Genomic DNA, 24562 nt, shown 5'->3' with positions numbered 1-24562 from the left:
AGCACAGGAGAGGAATTCCCAAGGATTACAGGTGACCTTGGTTGTAATCTGAGGTCTCTGCTTCCTGACTAATGTGAATAAACCACCTCCTACTGCTGCCCAGGCACAGCCAGCCTCCATGCCTGCCTGCCTGTGGACTGTATCCCTTCAAACCACAGCTGGAATACACCCTTCTTCCCTCAAGTGGCTTCTTGTCAGGAATTTGGTCAGAGTGAGGGAAAAGCAACCAGTATAATTAAAATTCGTTCCATGCCTTGGAGAGATGGCTCAGCAGTTAAGAACACCCACTGCTCTTGCAGAGGACCAGTGCTCAGTTCCTAGCACCTAGGTCAGGCAACTCACAACCACTGTAACTGGAGCTCCAGGGGATCCCATGCTGTATTCTGGCCTCCAAGGATACTGCGCTTACATGCACAGACACACACACATACATAAATAAAATGAATATATATTTAAGAAAAAATAAAGAAATAAACATTCACCCTAGCTGGGCAGTAGTGGTGCACACCTTTAATCCCAGTACTCGGGAGGCAGAGACAGACGAATCTCTGTGAGTTCAAGGCCAGCCTGGGCTACAGAGTGAGTTCCAGGACAGCCAGGGCTACACAGAGAAACCTTGTCTCGAAAAATCAAACAGAAAAAAAGAAAGCCAGGTGGTGGTGGTGCTCGCCTTTAATTCTAGCATTGGGAGGTAGAGGCAGGCTGATTTCTGTGAGTTCAAGGCCAGCCTGGTCTAAAAAGTAAGTCCTTAGGATAGTCAAGGCTACACAGAGAAACCCTGTCTCGTAAAGAAACAAACAAATTCATCCTAGGTCTTGAGCAATCTGAAAGAGCCCCTTGCTTTCTTGGGGAGCATCTGATATTTTACACCTGACGGTCTTCAAGTACAAATTATCCATGAGACAGAGGAGCGCACAAACAGCAAAGGACGGAGTCGGAAGCAGAGTAGCTGCCTGGCGATCTTGCTTTTAAAAACCATGACGACAAACTGATACCATGTTTTTTAGCCCACCTCGAATGGAAAACAGGCAAGATACATGAACAGTATATCTCTAAGTATGTCACATGTTTATAAAAACATAACAAACATATGACAGCTCAGGCGGGATATGTGGATAAATAAAGGCTGTGATTCTCTCCACTCACTTCTTAGCAAATTCCCAAACAACAGATGACACTCATGTCCAGTGCTTTGTGAAAACCAAAAAACTGTTTTCTAAGTATTTTAGGAGACTATCTGGAGAAGGGAAGGAAAAACTTTGTTGAAAATAACAATCATTAAACCGATGTGAATTTAAGTGACATCTCATGTCGTCGTCCCGTACATAGCAGGTCTGATGGGTTACCACTTCCCCAGCGTGCTTCCTGTGGGTGGGGTTGGTGGAGAATGGATCATCAGGAGTGATCCACATGTTGAGATGGGTTGAAATGTGGTTTATGTGATATAGAAAGCTTTGGAGTTTGGAACCAGCCGAGTGTGTCATCGATGCCTAATTGAGTTACATAGAGTCAAGTGTGGCACAGATCAGAGAGAAGTGTGCAGGGACAGGCTCTTCAGTTACACTTATCACTCACGTGAACCGAGTAACTGACAGGCTTCACTGTCGTGTTTACGTAGGTCGTGCCTGCCTCCTCTTCCATCCTCCTTGTCCTCCCTCCCCTCCCCCTGACCCCCTTCCCTGGTAATCCCTCTCCTACTTCCCGGTTCTCTTTTTGTTTTCATTTGTTTGCTTGTTTTTAGTGTTCATATGAAACACACCACACTTGATTTTTTTTTTTTTTGAGTCTGGTTTATTTCTCTTAAAATAATGATTTTGCTTTTCTTCTCTCCTCAGCTCCCCCCACACACGCCTGTTCTCTCTCTCTCTCTCTCTCTCTCTCTCTCTCTCTCTCTCTCTCTCTCTCTCTCTCTCCCTCTCTCTTCCCATGAGGGAGCTCCGTGTTCCCCCTCCCCTCTCCCCTCTCTCTTCCCCTTCACTACTAATAAAACTTTCCACATGAAAAAAATAAAACAAACAAACAAAAAAACCCAAAATGACAATTTCTAGTTCTAGCCATCTTCCTAATTTCATTCTCCATTGCCAAATAATACCCCTTGTACGCATATATCACATTTTCTTCACCCACTCATCTGTTGACCAGCACCTGGACGGACACCATAGGCTGGCTGCTATGAACAAGGACACAGTAAACATGGACATCGGGTATCTCTTTTGTTTGCCACTAGATTGAGAATGCACCTGGAAGTCTGGCCAGGGACACCCTGATGCTAATGTCAGTTACAGCAAGTCACTTTTTGTTGTTTTTATTTGGTTTTTGAGATAGGATCTTGTTCTGGCTAGACTCAAATTTGAGATTCTCCTGCCTCAGCATCCTGAATGCTGATATTACAGTCATGAGCCACCATGTCTGAAATAGTTCGGCAGTTTTAGCCTTGGGGTGGAGCCTCTTGGACTTCTTAGAGAAGTAAATCAAATCTAGGGGTCCTCTCAGAAAAATGCATGTGCACCCATGAGCTTTTCATGTGAATTTAGGGGTTTGAACCCGGCAATGTATCCTTAAACTTCTCCAGGGTTGAAAACAACACAACCCCAAAACTTCCCTGGAAGAAACAAGCTGAGGGCTAGGAGACAGCTTAGGTGGGAGTGTGCTTGCTTTGCAAGTGTAGGGACCGGAGTTAGATCCCGGAAATGAGACGAAAAAGCCGAGTGTAGCGGCACACACAACTAATCCCACTGCTGGCGAAGCAAAGGCAGAAGGGTCCCTGGGGCTCAGGGGCAGCCAGCCTCACCTTGTGAATAAGACTCAGGCCAGTGAGAGACCTGCCTCAAAAAATGAGGTAGACAGCACTTGAGGAATGACATCTGAGGTTGACCTCTCGCCTCCAAGTGCCTTTACACATGCATCCATACACACAAGACCACCCCCTACACACACACACACACACACACACACACACACACACACACACACCACACACACACACACACACCACACACACACACACACACACACACGCACGCACGCACGCACGCACGCACACACACACACACAGAACAAAGAAATGGGTTCACCTGTAAGGGGTAGCATGTACCTGTAATCCTCAATCGAGAGGTTGAGGCAGGAAGGTTGCCATGAGTTTGAGGCTAGCCTGAATTACACAGAGAGACCCTGTCTCAAAATTAATTAATTAATTAATTAATCAATTAATTAATAAAGGAAAGACAGGTGGTAGGGGAGAGGGAGGGAAGGGAAGAAAGGGAGAAGTGTGCTGAAACCTGGACGTGTTCAAGATTGTGTCTTCAAGGATGGTTGTCCTGTCATCTCTGGTCCTTTTGTTGTATTTTTAGCCTGACTCTGTTGTCTCCACTGCTGTCCACCCTCCCCTCCGCCCTCACTGATTTAATTATCTGCCTCTCAAGGCCAGGGAGCCAATCATGTTTCAGCTACTGGTCTTCGAAGACAACACAGGTCCCTCAGTCCTGGCATAACCTAGTGAGCGAGGCTCTGCCTCATGAACTTAATTAAGTTTGGAAAGCTAGTCTTCTTTCTCGTTTCTGAGAAGCTCAAACTGCCAGGCCTGAGAAAGAGGAAGTGCCAAGTGGCCCCTCCCACCCTGCAGAAGACCCTGCGGTATCCAATCCGAGTCTGATGACAATGTGCACAATTACAGTTCTCCTTAGTGATTCCAAAATGACTGGAAATCGGTGGTCTCTAAGGAAAAACAAAAAAGACTTTTAAAAACCGTGATCTGGACCAGGCAGTGGTGGTGGTGCACACCTTTAATCCCAGCACTCGGGAGGCAGAGCCAGGCGGATCTCTGTGAGTTTGAGGCCAGCCTGGTCTACAGAGCAAGATCCAGGATAGGCACCAAACCACACAGAGAAACCCTGTCTCAAACACACACACACACACACACACACACACACACACACACACACACACACACACACACACACACACAAACAAACAAACAAACAAAAAAAGTGATCTGTTAGCACAGGTTCCAAAGGCCTCAGCCCATTTAGTCAATAATGAAAAAGATCATTATTTTCGAGTTTCCCAATTAATGTCTTCTGCTTTCTCCCATCATTATTTAGCTTGGAACAATCTCTTTCTTATCCCCAAGATGGGCTAAACAAATATTAAGAGCTGGTATCTGTGAAATAGCAATGCCTTTTGCAGACAGCTGGCCTGCCTCTGTGTGGGCACACCTGGGTCTGTTACGGTGTGATTTAGGCTGACGTTAGATTCCTTTCTTCTCCTTTTTAATTTTTTTTTCTTTTTTAATGTGTACATGTACAGGTGTTTTATTTGCATGTATATCTGTGCACACACATGCTTGGTGCCCACAAAGGTCAGAAGAGTGTGTCAATACCCTGGAACTGGAGTTAGGAACGGTAGTGAGCCACCATGTGGGTGCTGGGAATTGAACCCTGATCCTCTGGAAGATCAGACAGTGCTCTTAACGTTGACCCATCTCTCCAGCCTTGCCCTCTTTCAAAATACAACACACATCAGGATCTAGAGAAGGATCTCTCTCTCTCTCTCTCTCTCTCTCTCTCTCTCTCTCTCTCTCTCTCTCTCTCTCTCCATATATATATGTAATCTTTTTGCTCTGGTCTACAAAGGAACCTGGTGTTGAGTGCAGCTGCATGTAGTGCCAGCATTATGGAAGCGAGCTAACCTAGATGGGGGCTGGAGTTACATCAGCCATCAGGCAGGGAGCCTGGCGGTGTGCCAGCCTGTGAAAACCAAACGCGTTTGCGTCACTGTTCCCTTGGTGATGTCTCTGGGATTCTTGTCAGCTCTCCCATGAGGTTGTTTCCTTAATATGTCAACAGACGTTCCTAAATCTTTAATGCTGAATAGCTCTTTTCCATTTCTAGAAACGCTTTGGTGACCAAACAGCTAGGGGATGGCGCGGCAGCTGGGCTCTTGGAAGCACATTTCTTTCATGAACTAGGTGTTTGTGTTTGCGGGGTGGAGGGGGAGGGGGGCCAGTTCTGAGAAGGCTTAGATTCCGGCTGCTCTGTGCTTCGGGATCTATTTTTGAGGAACCGGGTCAGCGGCTTCAGCCCAGAGCCGCCCGCCCCCTTTCATCTTCCTTAGGGACAATCCTTGTTCCCTTCCTAGCCCCCCCCCCAAACCTTCCAATTACCTGTTACAGTGTCAATCGTGGGAGAGGCGGCTGCTCCAAAGACCCTCAGAAGGCACCCCATTTATGAGCGGCTCTGTGACCGCCCTCAGCACATCTGTCCCCTGCCCACTGCGAGCCATAAATAAGAAAACACGTCAGCCTTCGCCCTGTGAAACCTTGTCTCTTGTTTTCTGTGTGATGTCCTTATCGATCTCTGCTGTTAGTCTGGCATGTTTTCTTTGGAAAAGCAGTAGAGGGAGGGAGCCACACCCCCACATCCCCTTCCCCACAGGCCACTAAAAGAGCCTTGTGCTAACCCTAGTTGAGTCCTTTGCCCTGCGGAGACCTCTAGGTCACTGCACAGTTTTGCTCAATAATTCACAGCCGTTAGAGTGTCTTAATGTAGAGAGCAGGTCTTTCCTTGGGGGTGACTAGGAGAGGCTGTTTTGAAAGCTTTCTGAATTTCTTATTTCTGTGTTTTTTTTTTAATCAAAAAAATTTTATGTGTGTGTGGGTATTTTGCCTGCATGTATGTCTGCGCACAACCCGCATGCCTGGTGTCCTCAGAGGTCGGAAGAGGACGTTGATTCACTGGAAGTGGAGTTACAGATGGTAGTGAGCCACCGTGTGGGTCCTGGGAACTACACTCCAGTCCTCTGCAAGAGCAGCCAGTGCTCTCAAGTGTTGAGACATGTCTCCAGCCCCTGCCCACCCACCCCTGCTTTTTTTTAAAAAAAAAAACAAGGTCTTATTATTTATCTTGAGTGGACCTCAAACTCACCATGTAGGCAAAAATGACCTTGAACCCCTAATCCTCCTGCCTCCACCCTCTGAATACTGGGATTATGGGACTTGCCACCATGCTCCATGTGTGTGGAGTTGGGAATTGAACCCAGAGCATGCATGCTTGTGCATGATTGGCCAGCACTCTAACAACTGAGCCACCTCCCTCGCTCCCTGAAGTGCTTTGAAACTTCATGAGTTCCACGAGTGACCATAATGAGTGATTGTAAAAGGAGGCACTGTCCCTTTAGTGAGCTTGGCAGCGGAGGGAGACTGTGAGCGCCATCTTGGGTCTTTGGTGGGGAGAGGTTGTGACTGTGTACCTGCCTCTGGGCAATGGCTCTAGAACATGCTCCTTCCTCCCCCAGCAGAAGTAATCTTAAGCGTTAGTTCAATCCCTGCCTCCCCCATGATGCCTGTGGTGTCGTTCCTGGGAGCTCTGTGGCTCATACCAAAGACAGTCTTCCCTTCTATGAGGCCGAGAGACTGGAAACAGGTGGCTAAGAAGCAGAAAGAGCTCAGGGCACTGTGGGTTTCTTGGGGTTGTTTATTTCCGGCATGGTCTGGCTATGTAGCCCAGGGTGGCCCCAAGCTTGTGATCCTCCTACTCCGACTCCCAAGCATGAGGATGACCAATGTGTTCTGTCTGGTAGAAAACAGTATTTAAATCAGAGTGGAGCCCAAAGTCCACATTGTATTGTAAGTCTGAAAAACTCCGTATCCAGAGAAGTTCGATGACTCCATGGGCGAGGCTAAGTTAATGTCAGACCTCAGCCAGGACACATGTTTCTGGAGTGGCCTTTGTCCTTCTCTGGACTGTGGTCTGCTCTCAGCCAGGGATGACTATGGCCTTCTTCCAGGACCATGCCCTGTCTGGTGAACAGTAGGCCCTGTGAAGTGCAGAGTGAGTGATAAGGATAGGATGCCCTCGGTGGTCCCCAGGAGAGGGTTCTCCTCTGTGCTCTGTGTAACAAGCTGGCACACGTTCCCTGATGGACTAGAGAGTCAGCCAGGCAGCTCAGCAGGGCCCTGTGTGCAGGGCGACACAAACAGGCCTTTCCCGCTCACTTTAAAAGGCCTTGCTCACCCAGGGTCAGTCTTCCTCAGCCTCTGCCTCAAATCCCTCCCCAAATCAGTGTGTCTTCCAGGCGAGGAATACGGGATGGCCTCCGAGCTATAGACCACGCGCTTGAGGTAAGACTCGGGAGTGTTGCCCTTGCTCTATAAACTAGAAGGAGGACTGACCCTCTCTGAGCCTCAGCTCCCTCATCCGTAAATCGGAGAGGATATTATTTCCTTTAAAGAAATGAATAAAGATGAAGTAAAACTAAGGGTGGGGGGCGTGAGGCAAAGTGGCCGGCACAGGAGTGAGAGCACTCTGTAGTCAGTGCTGTGACTGCCACTCAAGGCCAATGTTTGGAGGCATCTTATGAGCGCTTGTGCTTGGTGAGCAGATGGGGGCATGTGGTCAGTAAGAATGTAAGAACATACAGTGTGTGGGAAACAGCACAGACCCTTGACCCATCAAGCGTGTGGCCCTTATTTAGCCTTCTCTGCTGGGCTAAGAGAAACTGACTGGTCAAGGAGCCCAGAAGGCCACTTTCAATGGCCACACCCCTCCCCGTGAACACCGGTCCTATTTAGCGTGTGATAAGGCTAGCCATTGCACATGGCTGTGACGAGAAAAGTGAAAAGAAACATAAACACAGTGGCCATCAAGTTCACACTCAAGGTCATGTGCAAGCATGGTAAAGGGCTCCAGGGAGGAGCCAGAACACTGTGGCTCTTGCCACGTCTTCACACTGACATTTATGCTTAGGTTAGAAGACTTGCCTTTGATTGAAGAGCCAGCTAGAGACTTGCCTCCAGCCCCCTAAGTCATCTTGTTTTATCACATGCTGTGCAACCAGGCATGTTCACACTCACACAGACAAGTACTTGTGCATGCACAGCTGTGCATGCACGGATGTGTATGTGAATAAGGATATATGCTCACACTCACACAGGCATGGACTTGTGTGTGTATAGCTGTGTGTATACATACATGTATGTCATGTGTCTATGAATAACGATGCATTCTCACACTCACACAGGCATGCACTTGTACGCACACTTGTGTGCACACATATGTGAATGAATAATGATGCATGTGCACACACAGACATGCATAGCAACAGTACATGTCCCTGGCTTCATAACGCTTGTATATAAAAACCATGTACATTTATGCACACATGTATGTTTATACATAAGACACACACTGAAAAAACCCTGTTATATACAAGTACACCCATGCACACCTGTATGAGCACACATGTACACCCAGAGGTTCACACCTGTGCACATACACATCCTATGCAGAGAGAATAACGAGCAGGCATGAGGCATGTGTGATAACAAGTAGAGGGTTCATCCCACTTGCTGCCGCTCTTGGTGGTCTTTGGTGTGTCAAAGTGGTGCTGAGCCCAGGCATGGTCCTGAGGGACCAACAGTACCCAGAGCTCTTATTTCTATAGGGTCTGGGGCAGAGCATGGGGCGCAGGGAAGACTGGAATGCATCCCTTGAGTTTCCTAATGTCTCTTTTGCCACCATTAATCACTGACTGTGCGGATGAGTCACTTGGCCAAGAGCTTCTTGTGAAAATGGCAAGTCCTTGATGTTACTTAGGGGTACTCCAGTGTTCAGGATAGAAACCAAGTGTGGTTCTTTGTGTACTGACATTCTGCTAATTTCAGACATGGAAATCATAACACACACACACACACACACACACACACACACACACACACACACACTCAAAGAAGTGTAGGGGTGGGGGTAAAAAAATAGAGGCTGGAGGGCGACCTTGGGTCAGTACCTCAGGCCAATCAACCATTTTTGGTTTTGTAAATAGGGTCTCTCACTGGGACCTGGGCTTTCCATTCGCTGACTGGTTGGCCAAGGAGCTCCAGGAACTTGCTTGCCTCTGCCTCCCCAGGCTGGGATTACAAACGTGTGTCACCGGGCCTGGCTTGTCTTACATGGTTCTGGGGGTCAAACTCAGGTCCTCATGCTTGTGTAGAAGTATTTTACTGACTGAGCCATCTCCCAGGTTCTGTAGCTGATTTTGATCTGGTGCTTCATTCAATCATCCATCTATCCATCCATCCATCCATCCATCCATCCATCCATCCATCCATCCATCCACCCATCTATCCATCCACCCATCCACCCATCCACCCATCCACCCATCCACCCATCCACCCATCCACCCATCCACCCATCCATCCATCCATCCATCCATCCACCCACCCACCCACCCATCCATCCATCCATCCATCCATCCATCCATCCATCCATCCATCCACCCATCCACCCATCCATCCATTCATCTGCCCACCTACCCACCCATCCATCCGTCTGTCTGTCTGTCCGTCTGTCGGTCTATCCATCCCTCCATGGAGCGCTTGCTGAGCACTGTACTCTGTATGGAAGCACTAGTTCTAACACAACAGGATCCCTCAGGAAGGGCACACAAGGAGACAGCCGGTGGCTCCATTCCACACACGTCTCATACTGTGCTTGAGATGGGTGAGCAATTCCATCTGCCATGGGGAAGGGTAAGAAGATTTCCAGGGAAGAGGAGACCTGTGATCTGTGACAAGTTTGAGGACACCTAAGGTGACCACCAGTGTCTTGTCTCCATCCTTTTCCTTCCGGTCTTTGACCCCGTAGCTTTAAGTTTAGCTGTTTCATTCAACTACCAACACACTTGCACCAGCCTGACCGTGGAGTCCCCTGCTTGCTCTGCTCTTTGGTGCAATCAGAGATTAAATTTCAAACGCACTGACACTGAAGGCGAAACAGCTAATTATGCACAGTAATGGCATTTAGAATCCGTGCCTTTGAGTGCCTGATGAAATCTTCCTTAAAGGTCCCTGGGAGCCAGCATACTCCGTGAGTAAGGGGCGGCCTGTGGGTGGGTGAGACTACCCACTTGTTCCCTCGGGGCCTTCTCCAGAATGCAGCCTATGTATCTGAAAGAATATTTTTGCTTTCCTTTGTCTCTGCCTCAGAGTTAGCCTTTCATTGGATTGAATAAATCAGAGAAAGATGGATCGATGGGTATGCGCCCGTGCAACTTTAAGCAAAGAAAGACGGAGAAATCTTTCTATATTTTTTGTTGTGAGCCTAGCCTTTAACAGCTGAACCATCTTTCTAGCCCAAAAAATCCTTTTAAAGACCCAAAATATTATAAAGCAAGATGATTCCTCAGGTGCCTGTCACCAAGCCTGGCGACCTGAGTTTGAGCCCCCAAGTCCCACGTGAAGGAAAGAAATGGCTCCTTCAAGTTGTCTTCTGACTGCCACACAGGCTCTCCCCCCCATGTGTATGTGTGTGTGTGTGTGTGTGTGTGTGTGTGTGTATGCGTGTGTGTGTGTGTGTGTGTATGCGTGTGTGTGTGTGTGTGTGTGTGTGTGTGTATGTATGTGTGTGTGTGTGTGTGTGAATACATGAAGGTCAGAGGATAATATCATAGAGCCAGTTCTCTTCTTCCACTACGTGGGTTCTGGAGACTGAGCTCAGGTTCTCAGGATTGGCAGCCAGCACCCTCACCCACTGCTCCATCTCAATAGGCCCCTGAGATTTAAAAAATTTTGAATTAGCAACTGTATTAGTCACTTTCCTCATCGCCAGGACAAAATACCTGACCAAATTAACTTAAGGAAGAAAGCTTTACTGTGTCTCACCGTGTAAGGCTACAGAGGGGAAGTCCCGGCTGCAGAGCCTCTGGCAGCCGGTCACATGACATCCACAGCCCAGAAGCAGAAAGAGATGAACACTGGTGCTCAGCTCACTTCCTTCCTTTTTGTTTTTGTTTTTGTTTTTGGTTTGCTTTGCTTTGGAGACAATGTCTTACTATGTAGTTCAGGCTGTCTTGGAACTCACTCTGTAGACCAGGCTGTCCTCGAACTCAGAGATTCTCCTGCCTCTGCCTTCTAGGTGATGAGACTAAAGGTGTGGGCCACCACCTCCCGCTTCACTTTCTCCTTTTAATTCGGTGCAGGACCTCCCCCCCCCCACTGTCACCTACCACCATCTTTCTCTGCTCAGCTACACTCTCTCACAGCACATCCAGTGGCGTTTCCATGGTGATTCCAAATCAAGCTGACAGTGAGGCAATAACCGTCCGTCAGAGGGGAAATGCACAGGAGGTTTTTTGTGTATTTTTAAAAGTTTCCTGCACAATATTTTTAGATTCATCATTGAAACTCCTGTCACCGTGTGTCTTAAAGGTGAGCGTGATTTTGTAGTGCTCAGAATTATTCTTTCACTCACTTTTTTGAGATTTATATTTTATTTTGTGTGTATGGGTGAGTTTTGTTTTGCTTTGCTTTGATTTATTTGTTTGTTTTGAGACAGATTCTCTATATATATCAGTGGTTGGACTTGAGCTCACAGAGATCTACTTTCCTCTGAATACCCAGTGCTGGGATTAGAGACGTGTACCACCATGCCCAATGGATGGATGTGTTTGTCTGCACACGTGTCTTTGCACCACGTATGTGCAGTGCCTGAGGAAGCCAGGAGAGGGCATCATCAGATCCACTGGGACTGGAGTTACAGACTGGAGCTGTGAGCCACCATATAGCTGCTGGGAATTGAACTCAGGTCCTCTGGAAGAGCAGCCAGTGCTCTTAACCACTGATCCATCTCTCCTGCCCCTGGCTCATCCTTTCAATCATTAGTTATGAAAAAGACTCAGTCATCAGGATCTGTTCTCATAGTTCATCATGAAGCATCATTCATATCTTGAGGCAGGAAGCACAGCCCCATCCGCCGTAGCCCCTCGGCTGTGTGGGACGTTTGGAACTACTCCATGGCTGGTCCAGCCTCCTGGAGTTCTTCCAGTTGGACAGAAAATGAAGGAAGTTATGTCAGATGAGTCACTGCACCGAACGTTGCTCCACAGAAGCACTTCCTCTAGATAATTAATGGAAGACTGGCAGGAAGACCACTCCTGGGATAATTAGCAGGAGGTTAGAGTGGGAACTTTGAGTTTTCTCTTTGTTCAGCTAATCCCAGCTATGGAAAGATTTTATTTTAAATGTATATATTTGAGTATGCTCTCTCTCTCTCTCTCTCTCTCTCTCTCTCTCTCTCTCTCTCTCTCTCTCTCTCTCGTGTGTGTGTGTGTGTGTGTGTGTGTGTGTGTGTGTGTGTGTGTGTGTGAAGGCCACACAACTTCAAGAATTGTTCCTCAGGAGCGACCTGTCTTGATTTTTGAGGCAGGATCTCTCAGTGGTTCCCCAGAGATCTTTAGCCCATAATGGCAGGACTAAGAAGATGGTCCAGTGAGTTAAGTACCTGCCATGCAAATATGAGGCCCCCAGAACTCATGTGAAAGTCTGGGTGTGGGGGCATGCACTTGTAATCCCTGGGGATGTGGTGACAAGAGGTAAGAGCACTTCAGAGAAACTGCAAGCTGATCGTTGTCGTCGTCGTCGTCGTCGTCGTCGTCAGGACACAGCATGTCTCTGTGCAGTGAGAGCAGCCACCCCCCCCCCCCCAGTACCAAATAACCAGAAAACCTGGAATCTTCCTGTGGCCTCCCTGCAGAGTCCCTGCTTCTGGGAAGGCCCCCTTTCCAGAAATGCTCGCTTGGCACACCGGCTTGGCAGTGCAGAGCTTGGCTGGCACCTGGGATGAGGTGTAGTTTCCATCCTGTACGCAAATAAACCAGGCAACACAATTGTGAGTGTATACGGTTGGGTCCCAACCCCACCACCTTCCTGGGCTTGTTTTGTTTATAGAAAGTGATGTGAAGATATTTCCATAGACTCTCCTAAGAACCCTAATCCCAGTTTGGTCAGAAAACACTTCAAGCTCATTCTATACCTACTGACCTCGGACCCTGAAAACAGACTCATCACTCACTGGATTAACATAGACTTGATTGGCCCGTCATTTCCTCTGCTCAGTGTACTTTGGGCATGTGTATACGTGTGGAAGACACCAACGTGAGATGTCTTTCTCAGTTTCTCCCACCTTTTTGTTTGTTTGTTTGAGACAGGGTCTCACTATGTAGCTCTAGCTGTCCTGGAACTCACTACATGGATCAGGCTGGCCTCAAACTCACAGAGATCTGCCTGTTTCTACCTCCTGAGTGCTGGGCTTAAAGCTGTATACCACTATGCCTGATTCTTTTCCTTCTTTCCTTCCTTCCTTCCTTCCTTCCTTCCTTCCTTCCTTCCTTCCTTCCTTCCTTCCTTCCTCCCTCCCTCCCTCCCTCCCTCCCTCCCTCCCTCCCTCCCTCCCTTCCTTTCTCCCTCCCTCCCTCCCTTCCTCCCTCCCTTCTCTCTTTCTTTCCCTTTCACTGGCACTGGGACCTGAATTTCACAGATTTGGCTAGGCTGACCAACCAATGAAGTTCAAGGGTTCACCTTTCTCCATCTCCCCAGCACTGTGATTATGTGGTTACAGATGTGTGATGCCACACCCAGTTTTTATGTGAGTTTTGGGGATCTGAACTCCAGCCCTCATCTGTATGTGACAAGCACTGACCCAGCTCCCTAACAATGTGGGGTTTTGTTTGTTTGTTTTGTTTTTCAAGACAGGGTTTCTCTGTCTAGTTTTGGTGCCTGTCCTGGCTCTCGCTCTGTAGACCAGGCTGGCCTCGAACTCACAGAGATCCGCCTGCCTCTGCCTCCTGAGTGCTGGGATTAAAGGCATTCGCCACCACTGCCTATCTTAACAATGTGGTTTTAATATTTGTCTTCATTATGGTTCGAATATGAAATGTCCCCCACAGGCTCATGAGCTTGAACACTCAATTGCCAGCTTGTGGTGCTATTTGAGGAGATTGTGGGAGCTACTTTGGGAAGGGGAGCCTATGTGGAGGAAGTGGGTTGCTGGGAGGCAGACCTTAAGGGTTACAGCCCCACCCTGCTTCTCACCTCCCCTCTCCTCATACCCCCTCACCCCCACCCCTCTGTGTCATGATCCTCTGAGAGGTGAGCAAACAGCCTAACTCCCGCCGCCATGGATCTGTCTGCTGTGACACCTTCTCCACCCTGATAGCTCAGGCCATGAGCCAAAATAAATCCTTCCTCTTTCATGTTCTTTCTGTCAAGCATTCAGCCACAGCAATGAGGAAAGTAACTAATAAATCAATTCTTTTCAGCAATTATCACCCCGTGTTTTCCTTCAGAAGAATGGCAGTCTCTTGCTCGACCATCACGCTGAATGTCATTGCGACTCCATCCTGTGATCCTGTGGTGAGTATTGACAGCACAGCTCTGGCTGGCGCTGACTGCTTCTGGCACCTCCTCCAGGCTCTTACGTTCTTTGAGGAGCTTCCATTTTCCCGGCTTTGAAATAAGAGGGCTAGGCGATTTCTAGCTTTTTCTACACCTGTGTGCTTTGGTTTCGAAGTATGTCTGCATCAGCAGATACTGTGTCGAAGGAATTGAGGGCTTCTCCCTGCACTGCTGGGGGTGCAGTCTGTCCCTTTGCTCCCCCTTTCCCCTTTCTCCTCTTTCTTTGTCTAGGACTTACTCCTGTTCCGGCCTTCCATAGGTCTACAGGCTGGCCACATGAACGAGACCCTTTCCAGCCAACCCTCCTGGTGAGGAAGTCTGGTGTCACTACAGGCCCCAGATTCTCCCTGAGATCAACTCTACCTGAATCCTGGCCCCAGGAGCCCCAAGACCACAAAACGTGAATACCTCTCTCTGGGGGAGAAATAAGACACTTCTCAGCTTATATTTCATCTTTTAAAAGCTGACATAGAATATTAATTTTTTGTTATTAAAATGATGTTTTCTAAAAAATCTAGGAAAACCAGCCTCCATATAAGACTGAAGCCCAGAGAAAATGCATGGAGATTTTTTTCCCCAGTTGTGAAATCTCTTAGAACCCAGAATGCCTTCTCTATCTACACCCCTCTTAAGCTGTTTCTAGAATGTTCTTTTCCATTTGAGATGTGGAACCAGTGTATTGATGATCTATGTAGCTGAACAGCACACTAAAGCATTTTCCTAGCTCTCAGGTGCTTATAATCCAGGTCAGGGACCAATCAGAAGACAGCTGAGGAATAGCGTGGCAAACCCTGACTGTCAATGTGATCTGCTTGAGACCCTCCTAGGAGACTCTAGCCAGAGGGAGTATATCACCAGGGGCTCTTCCTTGGGGCTATGTCGTGCTCACTTCCCTTCCTGTATTATATTCCTCTGCTTCCTGGTGGTCATGATGCGAGCTTCTCTCCTCCACCACACTCTCCCCACCACAGTGGACCAACATCCTGAAACCACAAACCTGAACTGACCCTTCCTCCCTTCAGTTGTCTGTGTGAGGGTACACTGGCCAAAATAATAATAAAACATATGCAAATAACTAAGCACATCACAAGAGCAGGAAAGGGGGATGTGTGAACATGGTTTGGGAAGAGATTTGAATGTGAACTTGAAGGCTGGATAGGATAGGATATTAGTGGGATGTGGGCAGGGAGGGGAGTGGTCAAAGAGTCCGAAAACAGAGAGCCCCCTCCTGTCTGGGTGCTGAAGCCCTGACAGTTTGGAAATGGAAGGTAGGGATCTCTCAAGGGGTGTGCAGGAAGCAGGCAGGAGCTGACGCCTAGACTGTTGTGTGGGGCCGAGTGTTGAGGTGAGGGGTGCTGGGCAGCGGGCCCGTGCTCAGGTCTAGGGCCAAGCTGACTGCCTTTCCTGAATGCCATGAGACACCCCACTGTTCTCACACCCAAACCCCGTTTCCATGGAGTCCTGTGGAGTCTCTGTTTCCCTGTCCAAGCATTCCTAACTGATGTACATACCCTATTCTGTTTCATCCTTGCAATCATCCTGCAAGGCGAGCCTCATTATTAGCCTTTCACGGGCCACTTAGGTTTCAGGGAAGGAATGAGGCTTGGTGAGAAAGTTGCCGCAAATCAAGTCATGAATCCTGGTTCCTTGGTTCAAGTCCGGATCTGATTTCAAAGCCCAGGGTCTTCGGCGTCTCTCCAATGGTACCCTGAGTGCGCTTTCCCAGGGTGCCAATAACAGAGGGTGCCGCAAACCGTGCAGCTTTGAATGACAGAAATTGACTGTCTTACAGTTCTGGAGGCCGGAAGCTGAGATCACCAGGGGTCACCAGGGCCACCTGCTTCAGAAACCTACCCAGATCAGCCTCTTCCAGTGACCCTAGCCCCCCACAGCTTGGTGCTGCATTTCAGCCCTCCATGTCACCCATGTCTCTGCCTGCGTCTCTTCTCTTTTCATAAGGACATAGTCACCAGGTTGGGCCCCTCCCGACTCCTCATGACCACCCATCCTCTCACTTGTCTATGTAAAAAAAAAAAATTCTCCTTCCACGCAAAATCAAGTTCACAAGACCTGGAATAATAGTTCAGGATCTTTTCCCATAGGGAAGCAATTCAAGCCACCACATAGTGTCTCTTCAGAGAATGCAACCCATGGAAGAGAGGACCAAGACAGGGTCCATGGAACGCAACCCATGGAAGAGGGACCAAGAGGGAAGGAGACGGCTGCCTTTTTTGTATATTGGGCTGTGACAGGTAAGATGTTCACAGAACATAATGCTAATTTAAGAAGAGTTATCCATCCAGATATTTACATTCTATTTTTGTTTGTTTTGAGACAGGGTCTCATGTAACCCAGGCTAGCCTCACACTCACTATGTAGCCCGGATTGACCTCGGACTTCTGTTTCCTCCTGCCCCCACTCCCTGAGGGCTGGGGTTATAGGGATGTACCAACATGCCCGGTTTATACGATGCTGGGGATCGAGCCTCGGGCTTCAAGCATGCTTGACAAGCACTCTACCAACCAAACTGCTTCTTCAGACCCAGATGGTTAAATCTTTGATAAGCTGCACCTAATCAAACCATACAGGAGCCCCAGAATCGGTGGAAGCAAGGAATGGAGGGGAAAGAGAAGGCAACAGTCAACCCAGATCAACACAAATGGCCGTCTGTTCCTGGGCCACTGGGCAAGCACACCGCAGCAGCATGCTCACCCAGGAAGCTACAGCTGCTATGCGTCATTATACATGTCTGTTTGCATTCTAACGCCCGCTCCGCGTGTTTCCTCCTGACTTCTGCTCTGCATCTTTGGGTGAGTTTGGGTGAAAAGGTAAGTTTACTAACCAGACTTACAAGGGCCAAGAGCCAAGACATCTGGCCTGCGCCTTCATCTTGGACGTCTGCAGTGTACCTTTTCAAGCTCACCTCCTTCGGGCAGAAGCAGATGTCACTAAGCAGTGAGGGAGGAAGGGGTGCCAGTCTGTAGCTGAGCAGGACAAACAGTATTGTTACCAGGAAACAAAGGTATCCTTCCTGGCTCTTAGTCTCATTAATAAAAGGATTTAAAGTTGGACTCAGAATGAGGGTCAAGGACGATTTTATTGAAGTTGCAGGGGGGGGGGAGACGACGACGACGACAGGGGAAGCAAACTCCCATCCTAGCAGTGCCTGGGGAGCAGGGAGAGGGAGTCAGGTTTTTAGGGTAGGTGTGCAGGGCAGAGAAATAGTGGGAAAGTCCAGAGCATCAGGAAAAGCATGCTTGGGAGTGCTGAGCCCTACATCTGCATTCAAAGACATCTGATTACATCAGAGACACGGGGTAGAAATAGAAGTAGATACAGCCTAATAAGAAATGAAAAGCATGCCTGGCAGTGGTGGCACACGCCTTTAATACCAGCTCTTGAGAGGCAGAGGCAGGAGGATCTTTGTGAGTTCGAGGCCAGCCTGGTCTAAAGAGTGAGTTCCAGAAAAGGTGCAAAACTACACAGAGAAACCCTGTCTCGAAAAACTTGAAATTAAAAAAAAAAAAAAAAAAAAAAAAGTAAAAAGCACTTCCAAGAATGGGGAGCAGGATATGAGCTGAGGTAAGAGCCTGACAAGTGTGGGTCATGTGACCCCCGACCTTTTATGGGACGTTTACATGACATCCACCTCTCCTGAGTTAGTATATTCTGGGCTTTTCTCAAGCATGCCAGGTAAAGGGCTCAATAGGTAAAAACACTCGCTTCACAAGTGTGAGGACCTGAGTTCCAGTCCCCTGATCCCACATAAACCTACACACAGCAGTAAGCTTGTCCATAAGCCCTGCACTCTGACAAGGAGAGGCGGAGACAGGAGACTCATAAGCTCATGGGCCAGCTGGCCTGGCTTTCAGCAAACAAGAGACCCTGTCTCAGAGGGAGCAATGGTGAGGACTGGACTTGAGGCTAATCTCTGACTTCACATTTGCACCAAAATGCACATACACACACACACACACACACACACACACACACACACACACACACACACATGCATGTATAACATTCTGGATAAGCACCAATTTTTAGGAATGTATCACTTCAAGTGAAACCTCTTTCTTGTATGTGTGTGGCATATGCATGCGTGTGCATGGGTCTGTGGGTGCATATGTCCATGAGTGCATCTCCGGATGTCACAGAATCCAGTTGCATGTAACTGGTCTGTGGAACCCAGACACTCAGCTATCCTTTCCAGTCCACCTGTGTCTTTAGATCCACAGCAGGGATGACCAGGAGAGGAAGAAGATTCATGCTACGTCTGGTAAGCAAATGATACCACAGACACTCAGTGTGGTGAGCTCCGACGTCAGGCTCGTTTCTGAAGTTCTTAGTCCCAGCTCACCTCGACTTCTGTCACTGCAGGAAAGAAGAAATGGAGATCAGCCTGGCACTGTGGCTTTCTAGGGCTGCAATCGCTAGCAGTGTGCATGGGAGGTCAGTGGCTCTCTCTCTCTCTCCCCCCTCTCTCTCCCTCCCTCCCCCTCTCTCTTTCTCTGTGTGTGTGTGTGTCTGTCTCTTTGTCTTAGTCTCTCTGTTTTTCTCTCCTAGTGTGCATCTCTCTCTGTCTCTCTCACTGTATCACAATATGAAATTTTTAGAGAGATAAAGCTCTTTCTGAATCAGTTTGGTCATCCAATCTGGGCCAGGCCTGGATTCCTCCTTTATTTCTTTTCCCAGCTCCGGGGACGTGTGGATCCATTGCCATCCAGCAAGGGGAGATTGTGGTTTTATTTTATTTTATTATTTAAAAATGTGTGTGTGTGTGTGTGTGTGTGTGTGTGTGTGTGTGTGTGTGTGTGTACTCTGCATGTAAAAGAACAGTCTTCAGGGGGATACACAAATGCCTGTGCCCCACAACCTGCCTCAGACACTCCAAAGTGTGCTTGGCCAGAGGATGGGAGTCAGCATTGAAGCCTAAATGAGTTCTGAAAAACTTAAGAGCAAGACTCTGCTCAGAAGGGCCCCAGGTCCCCCCGTATTTTACTGGCGTTTCGACCGAAGGGGCTTTCTGCAGCCTGGCTGTGATTCCCGTACCACCCCCACAAACCTCACCAGCCGCTTCCAACACAAGTGCAATCAGACAAGCTACCCTTCCCAGTGGCTCCCATTTCCCTTTTCTCTCTCCTTGGCTATAAGAACATGCGCACCCTGAGATGATGGACAGCCCCTAGCTCCCCCAAGCTCACCATCCCCTCAACACTGCTTGGGCTGATGCAGGGCAGAAATGCAGCTGATTTGCCACGAAGTTTCAAAAACCAATGAACCTGGCAGGGATCTGAAGCCAGGTTTCCCTACAGAGTGAAAACCGGAAGGAACCTGCTCTTGGGTTTCCTGTCAAACTGACTTAGAGATGGTCGTGACAGGAGTCCCCGGAAGCGGCAAGAGCAAGCAGTACCGAGCACCCGAGAGACATGGGGTCTCTCATGGGGTCCTTGGTTAGTCCTGTTTCTGACTCTGCGACATACTTGTGGCCCTGGGCCTGTTGCTTACCTTCACTTCACCTGAGGTAAGATAAAAAGACAAGAGGATGTGAGAAAGCAACCCCTCAACCCTGGAGTACGGCGGGAGCCTCTCCCCAGCTGAGAAGCAACAATTCTGAAACATGTTGATGTCCGCTGTCCGTGCTGCTGCAGAGGGCCATGGGTATATGCGTATATGGTCCTTCTGCAGCTGGGGGCTGTGTTGATGTCTGTGGGCCAAGTTACCACCCAAGGCCATGTGGGTGTCTGTGATCTGTGCTGCCACCTGAAGCCATGGGAATGTCCATGGGCCAGGCTGCTGCAGGGGACCATCTTGGTGTCGATGGCCCCTGTTTCCCTGGAGGCCATGTTGATGTCCTTGGCCTGCACGGCCAACCAGGGCTATGATGGTGTCCGTGGCCCGTGAGGCAGCAGAGGACTGTGTTGATGTCCATGATCTGTATTGCCCCAGGAGACCATGCTGAGGCCAGAGACCCTGTGGAAGTCCATGGTCTGTGCTCCTACTGACTGTCAAGGGCAAGGAAACTATGTTTGCAGTGGTGTTGATGACTACAGACTCTGAGTTGAGAAACAGGGACATAGTGACAGCCCCTACCCCACCCCACACCCCAAAAGTAACAGCCTAGGCAGATAGCCATGGAAGTGAACTCTTAAAAAATTGTGATAGGATGCTGAAGTGTAGTTTTTCACAGTTGATGGTTTCTTTCTGGTGGGGGTGCTGGTGGGGAAGGACTCAGTTTACTTTAATGAGCTGACCACTGGGAGTCTGACCATGCTCCAGTGAGTATATGGGCAACATAAATTGGACTTGTTTTTTTTTTGTTGTTGTTGTTGTTTGTAGCTAGAGTTTTCCTGCCTTGACCACAGTCAGGACAAATCTTTGTCACCCGCCAGTCCCACAGCCGCTCAGACCCAACCAAGTAAACACAGAGACCTATATTGCTTACAAACTGTATGGCCATGGCAGGCCTCTTGCTAACTGTTCTTATAGCTTAAATTAATCCATTTCCACAAATCTATACCCTGCCACGTGGCTTGTGGCTTACCAGCATTTTCACATGCTGCTTGTCCTGGCGGTGGCTGGCGGTGACTCCTTCTGCCTTCCAGTTCTTTCTTTTCTCCTCTCTGTTAGTCCTGCCTATACTTCCGGCCTAGCCACGGGCCAATCAGTATTTTATTTCTTTACCAATCAGAGCAACACATTTGCCATACAGAACATCCCACAGCAGTTGTTGTTGTTTCTTTGGGGGGGGGGGAGGAGTAGCCTTGGGAGGACTAGGAAGTGAGTGTGATTGGGGTACATGATGTGCAATTCCCAAATAATCAATAATCAATAAGAATATTATGTTGGAAAAAATAATTCCAAAGCAATTAACAAGAGCTTAAGGCTTTTCTTCCTTCCAAGTTGTAAGCCTACACTCTTGCAGGAATCTCACCAGAAATCCTGTATCCAGGTAAGGACACGTCCTAACCTCCCGTGGAACCCTGGGGGTTCCTGGCTTTAAACCTTATCAGATCATATTCTATCCAAGTCACCCCCAGAACCACCCTAAATATCTCACTTACAGAAAAAAGGGAAGGAAGAAAGAAGATTTCTTGTCAACCCTTTGAGATATCTCTTGAAAGTCATCAAAACGGCATCTATGCCCACGGCTGAGCAGACGCTGAGGTGTGGCTCTCCCCTGAGAAGCCCACATCCGAGCTCTCGGGGTTCTGTCCCTCCCCCGAATGCCTTTCTTTCCATTCCTAATACACTCCCAAACTGCTTCCTACTGGTCTGTCCTGAACTCCTTTACTGTGTTCCTTGAGTCAAGGCCCCTGAAGAGTTGAGGGAATTCCTCGGCTGCTGGTGGTGACATCTGGAGCCCTGTCCCTTTCCCCGCCGCCGCTAACACACCTCTCCCCAATGCGGAGACCCTTCTGCACAACACCTCATCTTTCTGGGATGCGGTGGGGAGCATGTTAGGACAGGAAAGGCCTGGCTACTTCCTAGTCCTTGTTTGTTGGCTGTGGAGCTGAGCTGGGCAGAGAGGACAGGTCTTGGACTCGTCCCCTTGCTTCATCTGGTAGCATGACACATGGGGACGATAGAAGGAAAATCTTCTACATTTATTTTAGGCCCCCGAACTGTTTGTTTTTTAGCTTTATTTTGGTTTATGTATATAGGTCTATGGTTATGCTCCTGGAGGGTGCCCAGAAGAGGGTATCAGATCCCCTAGAGCTGGAGGTGCAGGCAGTTTGGGAACTGCCTAAGATGGATGCTAGGAACTGAACGTGGGGCCTCTGGGAGAACAGGCGGGGTGTGTAGCTGCTGAACTCTCTCTCCAGTCCCAGGCTGTCGGAATTCCGAAGTCTCACTCTTCCAGCTCCAGCCTTGGATCACACACATGGCCACACTTACTTAGCTTTCAACTGAGGAAGTGCTGGAGGGCTTGGGGGAAATGGCTAAGCAGGGGAGAGCACTCGAAGAGCAAGCATGTGGACTGCAGTTTAAATCCCTAGCACTCAGGCAAGAAGCTGGGCATGGCCACACTCACCTGTAACCCCAGTGGTGTGAGTGGCAGAGGCAGGAGGATGGCCGGGGCTTTCTGGCTGCCAGCCTACCTCCAGGTTCACTGAGAGACTATGCTGTAAGGGACCAAGGCAAAGAGTGACAGAGCAGGACACCTGACTTCCTCCTTTGACCTCGGCACGTGCACAGGTGTGCAAAGCAACTCACAGGCATGTGCATACAACACACACACACACACACACACACACACACACACACACACACACACACATGTCTGTCCTGACTTCATGAAAGTCCATGGGTCCATGCAACTTTGGTGATAAGAAGTAAGCCCGGGGTTTGAAGTCAGACTTTCCAGCCTCTGGTGCTCACATTTACTTTGGGCAAGCCACTTCGTCTCTCTGAAGGTAGGTTCCTCACGTGAAAACCCAGGTTTAGAGCTGGGCAATGGCTTAGCCAGTAAGATACTTGCCTGGAAACCATGAGCACTTGAGTTTAATGCCCAGAATCTACATTAAAGACAAAATAAATAAATAAATAAATAAATAAATAAATAAATAAATAAATAAATAAATAAATAAATAAATAAATAAAAATAAAAAACAACCCTACAAGTTGTAGCATATACTTGTCATCCCAGTACTGAGGAGGAGGATGCAGGTAGATCCCCAAGCCTCACTGGCCAGCAGGTCTAGTCTATGTGGTGAGTTCAGACCAGTGAGAGAGAGAGAGAGAGAGAGAGAGAGAGAGAGAGAGAGAGAGAGAGAGACTCAAAAATAAATGGATAGTACTTGAGTAAGGCCACCTGAGGTTGCCCTCTGGCCTTCACACACATATGTGCACACACAAGCAAACACACGTGTACACACATACACTCCCACAACGGGGTTCAAAGCCAAGCAGTTGTCCTGAGTATGGAGTAAGAAACTCCTCATACAACATATGGGAGCGAGAGTGCCTGGTGGAAGGCAGGTGCCAATGTAAATATCCGATCCAGCTGTTCTTCATCCACACGTGTTTCTGATGGGTCAAAAGCACAGACCATAATAAACATAATGTTGCCTCTGTCTTCGCTTCCTTTCACTCCCGGGGTCCTGCTTCACATAGAAGGAATCAACAGTGACTGTCAGAAGACCCTATTGAAAATGCCACTCATCCATTGAAATATCCTCTCCATTCAAGAATGTGATGATTAATTATTCATTGCTTTTGGAACTGAAAGCAAGGACGGGGCTCCCTGCCTAAAAGCCAGAGCTTGACAAGAGCAGAATTCCAACTGCCAGATTTTGGTCATGGCCTGGCTCCTATGGGATGCACCCCAAGCCTCAGATGTGCTGCCCTGGGAGGCGTGCAAGCTTCAGACAGAGTGATTGTTCTGTGCCCATCATTCCACGCCTGCCCTGGATCTTTGGGAGCTATTTCCCTGCATGGGTGGCCCGAGTCCTTTGGCCCCCAGCCTCGTGGCTCATTCCAGCACTCTGGGCAAGCAGTAACCACCCCAGTGCAAGTCTTTCTTTCATGACTGAATGGCTTGAGCAACTCATTAATCCTCCAGGGCCGAGGCTGGGAATTACGTCAGAGTCTTACATCCCACTGTGAGTGGTCTGAATGCCAGGGTAACGGTGTTTGCAGGGCTGCATTCATGCTAGGAATGCAGACCTCTTAACACACAGTTCTGGAATATTCTTTTCCCTCATTGACTGTGCCTCTCCGGGACAGCAGGTTTCATAATGGAAGCTCATTGTCCAGCCAGGGTGCATGCACGGGAGAGGGTGGAGGAGGACTCTTCTGGCCAAGAGTCCCTTCAGGGTAGGTGAGATTTTGCTGATGTGTCCCCAGGAGGTTCAGGGTAGGTGAGATTTTGCTGATGTGTCCCCAGGAGGAATGGCGGGCAGAGCTCAGCCGTGGTGCGGTGTGGAGTTTCACACACTTCTCCAAAGGCGAGCTTCCTGTGGTGTAGACACTGAGCTGCTGGGGGAGGAGGGGGAAAGTCAGGCCAGGGAGGCACAGTGACACATTTCCTGAGGCCCTGGGCTGTGTGTGCCTGCACAGCGGGGGCTGTGTGCCATCTGGTGGCTACCGGTTGACATTGCAGGCACCATCCGGGCCTTTTTCTCATTTATGACGCATTCATAGAAGGGACTCTAAGTTCTGTTTGAAAATACCACGAGACCCCAGAAGAAGACGAGGAGGCCCAGATGCGTTGACTGCACCCAATTCTTCATTCTGCCTCTGGATACTCACTGGCTCACCTTCGCTTTGAAGCAGACAGTGATTTTAATGGTTCCGAGGCCAGACCGATTCCTTTTGTTCTTAGAGATGGGATCT

This window comes from Peromyscus maniculatus, chromosome 5 (genome assembly GCF_049852395.1).
Source record: "Peromyscus maniculatus bairdii isolate BWxNUB_F1_BW_parent chromosome 5, HU_Pman_BW_mat_3.1, whole genome shotgun sequence".
NCBI classification, from domain to species: Eukaryota; Metazoa; Chordata; class Mammalia; order Rodentia; family Cricetidae; genus Peromyscus; species Peromyscus maniculatus.
This window is presented reverse-complemented; position numbering follows the sequence as displayed.